This window comes from Paralichthys olivaceus, chromosome 18 (genome assembly GCF_024713975.1).
Source record: "Paralichthys olivaceus isolate ysfri-2021 chromosome 18, ASM2471397v2, whole genome shotgun sequence".
NCBI lineage: Eukaryota > Metazoa > Chordata > Actinopteri > Pleuronectiformes > Paralichthyidae > Paralichthys > Paralichthys olivaceus.
The window spans coordinates 6154973-6164956 of record NC_091110.1 but is presented as its reverse complement, the minus strand read 5'-3'; positions in this window follow the sequence as shown (position 1 = coordinate 6164956).

The window sequence follows — 9984 nt, the reverse complement described above, 5'->3', positions numbered from 1 at the left end:
AAAACATGTTTACAGGACTGATATATATGAGTGTGTGCAATTTGGTGCAGATGCAAATAAAAATGATCGCCTGAAATCCAAGGTGGTTTCATAAGGAGACTGTCGGGCCCTGGTGACAGTGTGTGTGCTTTGAGTACCATTCTAGTTAAGGGTTGTGGAGCTTGTCCTGGTGGTTTCAGGCCCTCCAGGTTCAGATCAGGAACCTAATGTATAAAAGCTTTCAGAAGTAGCTGCTGCTGTGTACCGAAGTCAGAAAGTCTGCTCCTCCTCTGCCTTGAAGCTGAGCTTGACTGAGATTAGTCTGACAACCAGGACTCATTTGTCATTCTAAGTACGTGCAGAACCAGCGCTCACACTCACACGGTTCAAATGTGCATGCAAGCGTGCACACACACTCACAGAAGGCTTTTTCTGTGCATGTGTGTGGTTGCTGGTTATGGTTCAGTGAATGGGATTCAGAGGGCATGAACCAGAACACGGACGGCTCCCCTACTTAAGCCACCTGTATTTTTTAAAGGTTACGTTTGTGTCTGTTATCTAATGTTTGGCATTTTTTAAGTGTTCATGTGAGGGCTCATAGTGACCGACGGTCTGACCCTTCCTGCATTCCAAGAGCTATTTATGAGCTTCTACGTGCTGAAGAACCATGGGAACGCTTCAATTCAGGGATGCAGGTGAATAGAAGGCTAATCACTCAATGGGGGCTGCATTAAAATATAGGATGCAAAATCAGTGTTTGTCTGTTTGTGGATGCATTGGTGTGTGTGTGTGTGTGTGTGTGTTCCTCTTTTTAAGGAACTCTTTTCATTCTTTGAAATCAAGACTTGGCTGACACAAGCAAAGTTTCGCAGTCGTTGTTCCAGATTTGTCCCAGAGAAAATGTGGGAGGGGAAAAAAAAAAAAAACCAAAGCATAGCAGCGCTTCCTCTTTGAGGGGAAACGGGAAGAGGCTGGGGGAGTGAGATTGCGAAGCCTGCACCCTTGGAACAATAAAAATCGGGAAACGGATCTGCGTCAGAGAGGGCCTGACAGATTTTGCTAAAGGGCAGTAGCAGTGACCCTGGATGGGGCACGAACAAGAGGGCAGCTGCGCACAACAATAACGCTAAAAAGTTTTAAAAAAACAAGTTCATGCAGTACATTTTAATACAAAGATTTCAACTCGGTATTGCATCGATGGAGAGCAAGGGAGGTGTATGTCTGACTGCAGAGAAGGGATGTAACGTTCATCAAGTAACAATAAATACAATAGTTATATGATGAGAGGAATAGTAGCTGCAGCAACCATGAGAATGTGATAAACTAAATAATAGATATTAAATATTATTGTTCTTCATGAGCGACCTGCTTTATGTTGATTTTAGATTATGTGCATCTTCATTTTATTTCTCTACATGATCAAGTGCTTTTCTTTTGCTGGTCTCAGTATTCTGGTCAGCATGTTTTTGTGCTAAGGTCATTTTTGTTTGCACGTGTGTGTGCATGTGAGCACTGAACAGACCCTGTGTGTGCAAATGGGCAGAGATCTGGTGACTATGGAAACGATTGAAGGGAGGAAGCATATGCGTCTGTTTACATGTTTTCCCTCGCATGTATTCTCATTTTTGTTTTATTTTAATCAACAGGCCAATATACACACCCAAGGGGAGGCAGTAGTTCAGCCCATAGAGACTTGGCTTGGGAACCAGAGGGTGGCCGGTTCAAGCTCAGCATGGACGGAAGTTGGAGAGGTGCCAGTTCACCTCCTCGGCACTGCCCTTGAGCAAGGCACCGAACCATGCTCCCCGGGCGCCTTCATGGATCCCCACTGTTCCGTGTGTGGTCACTGTGTGGTCACTGTGTGGTCACACGGATGGGTTAAATACAGATGTTGCATGCTGTGTGTGGGACAATAAAGAGGAGTAACTTAAGTTAGTTTTATTTGAAGTGTCCAAAACAATGACAACATTAAAATATGCATTTGAAACATATCATACAGAGAACATGCAAGAAAATAAATTGAAGATTAACTTAGATTGAAATTATTATTTTATCTGACCTTATTCTAAATAAGACTAGAATATTTTGAACATGATGTTTCCTTGAGTTCCGAATAGATTATTCAATTCATGTTTCCATTTACAATTTACAAAGATTATTCTGATTATGACTAGTCCTAACATTCACAAGCGAGTCTTAACACCTCCCGCTCTCAGTAGGATTCCAGAATTTAGCTTCAAACAGCAACTTTTTTCATTTTACCAATGTTTTTAAGATAAATAACATGTAGTTGACAGAGTCTTGTACTTTGTATGGTGAAATGGAAAGATATGCACAACAGCTTTTAGAGATTTGATACTTGAATAAGAATATAACATGCATTTCTGTCTAGAGAAGTGCGGCCAGAGTTAACGCTGAGTGATTGTGGTTTACTGTAAAATTGACAGACATGTGATGACAACATGGAAAATCAGAAAAGTTGTGCAGCAACATTCCAACCTTTCCTCGCATTCTTAACTTCAAGCTGAATTTGTCTATCAAGTGTTGGATTTTTTGGTTCACAATAAATGTTGCAATCCCAAACTACCATTATGTCAGATTTGATCAACTTTGCTGATTCACAAATGACCCAGGAACAGGACTGGAGGTGGAGTATGCGTCTCTGCTGTGTAGGATTTCCATGCTGAGCAGCCAAACAGGATATCCTGTTGTCCAAGGCCTGCCACCATCCCATCACTCCCCTGTCACCCTCAGCATGACACAAAGCCGAGGCATGCACTCGTCCACAGCCCTCCTGGAAATGCAAAGACTTCCTGTGCTCCGCTCCGACGTCCAGTGGTACTTTTAAAATACATCATTCAAAAACTGCACTAGAGTTCTGAGAGACCCAACCAGACCAAATATTTCCTCGACTAATTTTGTCTCGTGTGTGCATTTTCTTCACAAATCCATGCGGTAATGGCCTTTTTAATGGCCTCTCCTTCATACAGCATTTCCGTCCTCCCGCTGCCAGCTCTCCTTGTCAGTCTGTCATCAACAGTGCGGAGAGATTAGGGAGGTAAACACATTCCAAACTCTGTGTCCCAGGAACACGTGAGTCTGATTTACCATAGTAATTAAAATCTCCCGCTCTGAGGCTACAGTATGAAATAGTGGCCATGTCAACTGTGGCCCGGGGTCTCCCAAGATTTGTTCTCCCAGGCTGCAAGAGTGTCGAGTGCGGACGCTCTCAAAGCGCTGCCACAATAATCCTAAAATATTTTCTCCTGCCTGTTCCAGAATAATCAAATGTTCTTTTCATACACTAGCAAAGGAGCAGTGTTACAAGAAGAAATTTAATATTTCTTGGCTGTAAAACGCGTCTTCGTGTTGCCAACTTCAATGACGGCTTGTCAGCAGCAGTATTAAGAATTCAACAGTTTTTTTACGTGTGTGTTGTTTCCAAGAGGGTTATCCTTAGATTTCCTCTGAGGATTATTATCCAACTTTTGCAGGAGTAGACTAAACAGGAAAATGATACCGGCGTGAGAACATTAATAATTTCAAGAATGGTTAAGGAGACAAGAAGCATGTATGTTTTCACAAACTGTTAACATCTAATCAAATGTGTTGGAAATAAATTTGCTGTGTGCATAAATATTTTTATAAAGCTTCAACCTGCTGGTCACACGGGAGGAAATGTTGAGGGGATCATTAAAGTCATGAGGATACATCATCTCGGAACCATGAATGGTGGGGCCACGTGTGTTGACGTCATTTATTACCTCTGCCAAGGAGGTTATGTTTTCATTGCTGCTGCATGGTTAGTCAGCAGGATTACTCAAAGACTTAAAAAGTATTGATTCGATTTCCGTGAAATTTTGGAGTGGCAACAGATAACTGAGTGGATCCAGGACGTTTTACTTCACTGACTTTAACATGGCGTGATGGTGCGTTAGCTTTGGCAGAGGTATGCCCCCTCTGTGCTCCCTTCTAGCATTGCAGATGTGGAGGTTATTTCACTGGATAATAAACCTTGTAATAAACCAGATGGTGATAATCAATGTGGTAACATGCTCATCACCATCTTAGTTTAATGAATTAGATATGAAAGTACCTGAGCGTAGACACTACAGTGTACTGTTGGTTGGTCCTTTATCTATAACCTGACCTTTGGCACTGCGAAGAGAGATAAGGGAATATCTGTGGAACTAGACAGGCACTATTCTCTTAATGGTGTACAGATATAATGTGTAATATACTCTATATACATAATATATAAAAAAATACATAAAATAAGCTGGTTAGAATGCCATTATAGATTTGCAGTTATTTTTCCAAAACTAAAAGTATAAAATTAGAATTAGATATTTCATTAAAAATAATATGCAAATCTTCCAGGAACAATCAGGGAATAATTTAAGTTTAAGGGACCTTGTGGACCCAAGGCAAAACACATGGTCCTCAAATCAACTGTCTTCTTTGCCTACCCTGTTGCAATGCCCCTGTCCTCTGGAGACCATGACCATCCAGTAGTTTTTGAGATATTTCCGTCTGGACCAAAGCTGTGGACCAACCCACCCAACAATGTGTCATCACCGGAGACATATTGTTAATGTGGCTGGAAGTTTTTTGTCTTCCTTCTTGCCAACATTGTGTACTGTTGTTTCTCCAGGCTGATTGTTATTGTTCAGTGTTGTAGGTTAAAAAGGCTTTGTCTTGTTAATGTTCCTTTAAAGAGACCAGAACCTCTCAGAAATATGCAGTAACTTACAAAAGCGATCAAATCTCCATTGGAACCAAATGGAAACAGTCAGTGACGACATCTGCAAAGCACTTGGGATCTTATTGTTTGTAGAAATCAGGTCAAAACATAAGAATCATTAATTTTTAATTGAACTTTAATTAACATCCCGCAATCCTGTTTTTATTTGCCCTTGTTATGGTGAATCTGCTTTAACTCCAAGGCTCAACGCAAGTGATTCCCCACGTGCAATAGACCGAGCAGGCCCAGTCCATTCCCTAGATTGTAGATGCGTGCAGTCCAGGGCAGCTCTGATGACAGCCACAAATATAATGTCCTCTTTCCTGAATGGAGGGGTGCTACATCAAAGTGGGCTGAGTGACATCTGGGAGGAGCAGAGAGCAGGAAGGTTTCTGTTCAGCCATCTGTCTCAGAGCTGTCCACAGGGAGAAAGAGAGAGAGGGATTGGTCCATTAAGACCAGACCACCCTTCCTCCTAAGACTATCCCTGTTAACAAGCTTGTTTTAATCATGGTTTGTTTTAACTTACAAAATGATCTCGTCTACGGTTACAAGTAGATACTATTTTCATCCACATAACCCTCCTGCTAACCTTTTAGCTTTTAAGCAGCTAAATGCATCACAATTGTTAATACAGAAATATTGATTCCAGCTCTTTGCAACAATCAATCAACTATCAAAACTATGTATTGATTAATCAGTTAGTTACTTAACCTGATCATTGCGGTAATAATCGGAATAATGATGCATTAGCCATAGGAACATAACTCATTTGTGTACATTCATTACTTCAGCAAACACACACCGATATCTGCTCACTGTCTGCAGGAAGTGAAGAACAACCATTACTTAAGATGACAAGCTCCCAGTTTATCGGGCTTCCTGTGGTTGTATTATTCGATTGGACGTACGAGGCCCCAGGGCTGGGGGCCCAAGAGGTCAGGGGGCCCCTGAGTCAGAGCCTCTGTGACTGTCGAGTCATAGGCCTCAGTTAAATGACTCTAAATGACCACAAAGAGATGAAAAATGACCCTAAAGAGACACAAAACAACCACATAGAGGTAAAAACTACCCAAAAAGAGAGGTTGGGATGTTTATATCAGACTCAACAACAGGAAAATATCGGGCACAGTCAGGTAAGGGATGGAATCTGTGTAGAGTGTGCAGGAGGCAGGACATGAACTTTAAAATCCACTGTGGAAATCATATGTTCTTAGGTCATCAATGTTATCAACCCCTTTTACTCAGTTGTTGCCTGAGAATTTCTCACTCACTCAGACGTCTACCACAAAGATAAATTCTTGAAAACGACCAGAGCAACTGACTTGGACGTTTGCGTTCTCTCCGACTTCAGTGTCTGAAAGCAGCTTTTCAGTCTGGGGGTCCTTTGCAGGACTGGTAAGAGGTCTTTTACCTGTCTTTGCCCCTGGGACCTGTTATCATTAAGTCTGTTCGTGCCAAGGGGCCATCGCAATCTAATTCTATGTAAAAAAAACAAAAACATGTAACTGTGGAACAGATATTTTAAATTTGGTTGTAGGACTTTGCCTCTCAGGAAAATGAAACTGACTGATTTCATTTCCGCAATTTCTGGTACTATTAAATGCTTCACATGCAACTTTTATAACCAACATGTGAACTCTGATTGCACAATATAGTCAGAATTTTTAGATATTTTGGTTTAAGAGTTTAATATATTGAGGTTTCATTTTGAAAAAAGAGGACATTCCTCCCTTACTCAGCTTCTGCTCTGCTTCCTCACCAGGCTGCAGCTCTGTCTCAGTTTCCCCTCACATGTGCATGTCGTGGCAGAGAAGTTGGCACATTTAATGCAACATGCAGGAGTGTAGGTTTATAGTGAACTGGTGCCAGAGGAGGAGCAGCATGACTCCTTGTTCTCATGAGATGTTTATGAGAATCCAGCTCTGTGTATAAGACCCCCACTCTGCTCTTTAGCTCAGGTTATAACTTGATTCTTATTGATGTGGGGATTGAGTTGTTTTCTTTTGCCTATAAGTTTGGAGCAATGCAGCTCTGTAATGCAGTACAGTACTGTTTGAATCGTTTTATGTAAGGAAGCCATGCGTGGACCACAGAGAGGGAATACCAGCCCAAAGCCGTCACATTCTCCTAATGCTGTAATGATGGGTTCATTAAAAAGGTATCTAGCTCACTAACTGAGCACAGATGGCCAAGAAGCAGTTATGGTATATCAGAGAGACTCTGGAGGCGATTTATGTCCAACCACAGCCGAACCCCAGGAACACCGAGCAACAGTCTCAGCATTACAGCTATTTGATCCTCTGTCTGTCTCCAGTTGTACATGAGATCCAAAGCTCCTCCGTCCTTGACATCCATTTAGTATAAATGTGATTATATGGAGAGCAAATCGGGGCAAATCTAAAGTGACAGTTGGTTCAGCATTTCTATGAATGCCCCTGCTGAACTGAGGAGGAAATACACACGGGGCACGGGGTCCCGTACCTCCACAGATTGGAAACGATCAGAAAAATATACCCATGGGTTTTGCATTGCTTCCTTAACGGTGTCAATCATTTGAATATGAGAGCATGAAAATAGAAAGAATGGCCTTGTAACCTTCGATGGGGCCGGAATGCACAAGCAAAATGCTTCAGTAAACTAGGCAGACAAATGGGCCTCTCTTCTTACAGCTACTGCACGCTGCTGCACACAGGCTCTGTGACGCAAGGCGCTCTCATAACTGCGTCAAAGACAATAGCAACGAGGGCCCTGACATGCCCACAAAGTGTGAGTGGCATTACCCTGTCAACAGATGGCACAGATGGAGAAAAAGTGAGAGCAGCACGGCGTTAAGAAGTAAACGTGAACAAAGGAGGGTGGTAAAATACAGGAAGGGAGGCTGAGCTCGTGTTCAAGATAAACAAGCCGTCAGCAAAACAATTGTTAGGTTGTATCTAACAATGATCCAAATGGGTTCCTTTGTCATAAAGAGAAACACTTACTAGATTTAACCTGGCCAGACCAAAAGCCTCCACATGTTGAGGTGCACAACAGATCTGTGTTTATTTATTAGTGTGTCATTGTATTCTGCTGAAGGCGCCGTTTGACAGTTCAGGACATGCTCCTTGTTGCTTTTTGGGTGGATGCCACTCTCTCAATTTAGCTGCCTTTAGCAGAAGAGTACTAAAATGTTAACCTAGAGTAACAAACGACAGTTTATTTATTTTTATTTTATTTGTAAAGGGACCATGCACAATATTAAACATAAATGTTGTCATTTGATGCCCGGTGTCAGAGTTAGCTTAAAGATAGTTTAAATCTGCAGTCACAAGCAAAACATAACATGGTTATGAAACATAAGTAACACAAAGCCGCAAAGTGAAAGACAATGTTGACAGTTCTCGGGAATTGTAGCAGACAGTTAATTAAATTAACTTGAACCTATATATAAATATATCAATGTACATATCACAAAAAATAATCGTCCTACCTGTGGAAAGAATGAAATCTTAATGCACTAAAAAAACCTCCCTCATAGTTTATCTACATATCTCAGCTCAAGTCTAGTGCTCGCTGTAGAAGTGTCAAGATGAAAGTATATGTGGGAGATTTAGTTGAAAAACAAGAAAGAACAATAAAATTGTGGGTTTTTTTAAAACGTGTCTCAACTCTGCTATTTCTTGTCAATTACTTGGAGGCTTTACATCTTCAGGGGTCTAAAAATCATCCAGATTAAACAATCTGAATGAGGAAAATTAATAGACTCGAGTGTTTAAGACTTTACAGCCGTGTACAACTTGTGATGAGGGCTTACAAATACACCGAATTGTGTTGACGGGGGGAAAAGGGCCAAAAGAAAGGGAAATGAATTTCTCTCAAACTCAAACTAAATCCTTTTGCTGGTGACTGCAGTTTCCTAGAGAGTCATTACAGCAGGGCTGAGGTCTTTTTTTGTTGGGGGGTGGGGTAGGTGGTGGATTTCCGTACGTCTGTGAGCAGAGAACCGGGCACAGAGACGTCCCCAAGAGAGACGTACCCACTTACTAATAAAAGCCTGCCGACATGCACGACTGACATCCTGTCTGCAACAATGCAACACAATGGAAGTGTCAGGTGTTCAGAGCTGTGGGAAGATACAGTGCTTGTGGAGGATATACATTTTCATTTAATGGGAAAAAATGTTGCAAATATGTGTTACCCAAGTCTGCAGGTACACGTGTGCACATGCACACACATACATACATGTACACACAGACTTCCTTTTAAGGGTCAGGGTTTATGTCATTGTCCTGGGACAGCGGGACTTTGGTGTGTCTCTGGACCCCAGCCCGAGACACACACACACACACACACACACAAGGACAGGCCTGCCACAGGATGTGATAAGGGTGTGGTGCTTGAGATCGCTCATTCTCCCACAGACCCTGGGACACACACAGGACATACAACACACAACCATGTTTGATTGGGTCAATTGACACTGACTACACAAAGTGTTCCATAAACGCCACAGAAACAGAGTAACACTTGCACTCTCGTTAAACCTGAATCATTCACAAACACAACAACAAAATACCTAAATCCAGCGCCCTCTCCCACCTCGACGCTCCCCTACGCAGTGCTTAATGAACTTGTTTTGAATTCCTTCAGCTCTTGCAGGAACTACATTCCAAGCCTTGAAAATAGCGGCTGAAACAAAGAGAGGAAGTGATGTGAGAGCGCTTCCTCTCGACTCCCCTCTGAATTTATCTCAATCCTGCAGACTCGCTCGCCCCGCACTCGCCTCCCGCTCGGCCGCACCCAGACAAACGCTATGAAATGCTTTGCTCCGACCTTTCTCATTCACGCACATCAGATCGGTTAACCCCGCCGTTTAACATCAAGCTAAGCAACAACTTCCAATCGTCCCCCCGTTCTTTGATCCCCCATCAACCGAGCCTTCACTTATTCTTTTAGCCTCGGCCAGCCTGGTTGTGATTATCCGCTCCGTTCGGCCCGAACTTTAAATCTCTCCCTGACCCCTTGACGCAAATGTAGACGTATTGGTGGTGAGAAGTGGAGGATACATCTGCAACATGTGTCCGGGTGTATTTGGCGCTTGATTCAATGCAAACCTGCTGTGACCTGCGACCCCTGATTCATATGGCATTCTGCCGCAAGGATCATGGTGGGCAAAGTCTGTACGCAAAATGTTTGAAGGAGGGTGTCTCACATCAGATTTGCTGTACTTTCCCCTCAACTGATTATTTTGTCATGACTCATTAGAATGTAACAATTAT